Source organism: Lactuca sativa, chromosome 7 (genome assembly GCF_002870075.4).
Source record: "Lactuca sativa cultivar Salinas chromosome 7, Lsat_Salinas_v11, whole genome shotgun sequence".
In the NCBI taxonomy this organism is placed as follows: domain Eukaryota; kingdom Viridiplantae; phylum Streptophyta; class Magnoliopsida; order Asterales; family Asteraceae; genus Lactuca; species Lactuca sativa.
In genome coordinates, this window is record NC_056629.2 from 187,564,996 (window position 1) to 187,568,671 (window position 3,676).

General features: G+C 31.0%; 1 long non-coding RNA gene across 1 annotated transcript; it reads left to right on the forward strand.

Annotated features, from left to right (window-relative positions):
• On the forward strand, positions 1-2,528 carry LOC111921533 (uncharacterized). The gene is made up of 3 exons (XR_006184743.2): positions 1-299; positions 1,348-1,459; positions 2,095-2,528. It is a non-coding gene; the product is annotated as an uncharacterized LOC111921533 (long non-coding RNA).
• The last annotated feature ends 1,148 nt before the right edge of the window (positions 2,529-3,676 follow it).

Consider the following 3,676-nt stretch of genomic DNA (forward strand, 5'->3'; position numbering starts at 1 on the left):
GTATTTGACCTGGCGCGCCTAAAATTTCGACTCTTCCCCATTTATTTTGAACTGAAATGGAACGATCTCATGTTTTCATTCCACAACTCCTCTCTATAAAATCGTGCCATACCACCACTCCCTAACGTCGCCGTCTCTCACCTTTTCCATTCTGACGTTCTCTTTGAAAACCCTAGATTCATAATGTACACCCAAACATACTAACGATCTCCATCGATGTCTGAAAATCTAACACCACTGACTACTCTTTAGAGTCAGATACGGCCACAAACCGCTGCTCTCCAGTTGCCACCCTGCAGGTAAGCTTTTAAATAAGGACCACAGTCCTTTCTTCTTCCTCTTCTTCGACCACTGCTCTAGATTTTTGGTATATTTTCGCAAACTAGCCCAGAACCTGTTCTCTTTGATCCCTTCTCACTTGTGTACACCCAAACCATGTATTCCTCTCACAATCAAGACCTAATCTCTACTCCATCCATCTTTTTCGTTCACAATCCGCCGCACAGCCTAAACGCCATCACTATGACCATCGTCACTCTGCCTCTCTGTCACTGTAAACCCTAGACGTTATTGTCTTTGTCGCAAACCTTAGATGCCACTGTTGGACCACCTCAATCTCATCTGTTTTGTGTCTCGATCTATAGAAACAAGTGAGATTTTTCATGCTTCTTCATTAATTAATACAGATCGATTTAGGTTTTTTTTTTGTATTTTTTGATGAAAACTTTTGCTATGTATGAATTTCAGGTTGTTGTTATGTTGTTCCAGATGATAATTTTGATATAAATGCCGGTGTATTTTAGTCCTCACCACCACCAAGTTATGCCTCTGTTTTTCCATTTTGTAATCACAGACTCACACACTTTAGGATTTTAATACCAATGGTTGAATGTTAATCCTAAACCATTTTCCTTGAAAAAAGTTTTCTAATTGGGATTTTTATCTCATTTTTAGGGATGTGGAAAAAACAAATGTAAAGGTTGTTATAGTTTCCAAATTTGCTATCTTATTAGGGGATGCTTACAATATCCTTCACCAATTGAGTTACAAAGGCTTCTAAGTACATGATTTTTTTGTGGAAGCAAACAATTTGATGAAATCTGATGATTACTAGACTGGTCTCTTGTTTCCATTAACTCTTCATTTTGCATTTGGTGTGGCTTTAGTGTTTTTCTTCAATTATGGCGCTGACATTTTTTTTGACAACATCGTTTTTTATTTCTTCTATTTAGTGGAGAACTTGAAAACATGATTTTTTTGTGGAAGCAAACAATTTGATGAAATCTGATGATTACTAGACTGGTCTCTTATTTCCATTAACTCTTCATTACAATTTTTGGGTTACAGGGTTCTGTTTGAAGAGTTTTATAAATCATGGATTTTTTGGTTAGTGAAAGCCCCAAATTCGATTGTGTTTTCATCTGCAGAGTATTTGGTGGAATATTAATGATGTTTACTGGTAATTTTTATTACTTTGCTTTACTTTATAATCCTTCAGTTTGTTGGCAGATTGTTTGTTCTATGTAGTTTAGATAATAAAATATAATAATTATTTATGACAGGTTTTTGTTTTTCTGTGTTTTAGCTATGTTTTCAAGATGAGATTGCTTAATTTCTTTTGTTAGATTTATAGATCATTCAAAATCTAACATAATTAGGTGTAAATTTAGTTGATCAAAAGCAATTTCATTTTCCTTTGTTTTATCACTGATGCTTGTGAAAATAAAGCAAACTAGAGGCAATAGACCATCAGAGGTTGATCTTTTATTTGCTGTTGACTTTTCAAACCATGGTCTCTTGCAGATTTTGAAACAATTTCTTTGTTTCTTAGCTAGAATAAGTGGTTTTCATTGCAGACTAACGAGAATTCTTGCAATTACACTGTTATCTTGGAGTTTTTACAATAATGATAATCAGTTTGTAAAGTAAAAACAAATATACGATGATTTAAAAAATTAATCAGTAAAGTTATTGGTGCCTCATCTTACTAATCTTATTCACATAATAGTGTCATAATGAATTTTTATGTTGCTTTAAATGTTTTACATTTTAGACTTATAAAGTTAATAATCATTTTTTATTTCTTCTATTTAGTGGAGAACTTGAAAACATATCCTCCCTTTTAATATGTTGTGGACCATTTTGCATTTGGTGTGGCTTTATTGTTTTTCTGTTGGGTGAAAAGTTCCTACTTTTGTGAGAGAAGACTGTTTTGTCCGATACTTGACGATATTGCCCCTGGTGTTGCTTTTACCCCTTTATAAATCAAGACTTCACAGGAACTTGGCATACTTGCTGTGCGAAGATATCAAGGTTTATTGATTTTCTTGGTGATGTCTAGATTCAAGAGTTTAGTTATCATCTTTTTTCATGGTTGTTGATCAGTAAGCAAGCACTTGTCTTTTTTGATGTGCTTTGTGTTTTGGTTTGTTGATATTGATAGTATTTTTTCTCCCTTTTATATTTATTTGTACCAACTCTTTGTATTGTTCCATCTTCCCGTTGGTCTATTGATTTTGTTTATAATATATTGTTATTCAAAAAAATGTAGTAGTGGCTTTGAGATCATTTATGTGCTTGAAAAGAACGGGGCATATGAACTTAGTATATTTTGTTTGTGGCAATGGAGGCTTCTATAGATAGTCATTTGAGGAATCAATGGCTCATTAAATACAACATGATAGCTCTTTCAAAAAAAAATACAACATGACAGAAAGGCAAAAAAAATCTACTCACTATCAAGATTATATCGAAATGGAAATTCAAAATCACATATAAAGACCAAAGAACAGGTCCACCATTTGACTCCCACTTGCCCTTAAATAGAAAAAAAAACGTAAATTGATTAATAAACTTTAATTGATTTTACCTTACAATATATTTAAAAAAATCATGTTATAAAGATTTAAGTTTAAGTAGCCCTGCATAAGTGATATGTACATTAAGCTTAAACTTTGTAACTTAAAAAAAACCATGTTATAAAGATTTAAGTTTAAGTTGTCCAAAACAATATATTTTTTCATGTATTAACTTAAATTATATTAAACGTATTGGAATGAAATGTCTCTTTGAAAACAAGTTCAGTTTAAAAGAAACATTGAAAAAAATGCAAAATGGATTGTGGTTATTCGGTTTTCAATGATTTTTAACCTATGTTTAAATTGAAGGATAGTTTGTACTTATATATTATAATTTAGAAGTTGTCAAATACATTAGTAAGTTTCTCATTTTACAAATAAATAAAACTTGTATGTAAATAAACTTAAGGTGTTATTTTTATAAAATATATTTGAGTTTTTTCTCTTAATATCTAAATTTCGTTTTTATAAAAGTTTTATCATATAACCTAAAAGGATAAATTCAACTATATAACACCAAAGTAGGATTCAACAATGATCACATACATGATTTAGCAAATGCATATGAATTTGCTCTTACATCTTATTGATAACTACAAAAAATTTATAAAACATAAAATTTCAGTAAAATCAATAACATAAAACGTCAAATTTTATTTAAAAAAAATCCAGAAAAAAAAAAAAACAAAACCATAAAAATTCAAGCCTAATAAAACAATTCTACTAAAAAAATACTTAGGTGTTGACAACTATATCGTCGTCACTCGGAGCTGATTTTCAGCTGCAACAGTATGCAAACCACGTCTGAAAATATAAAT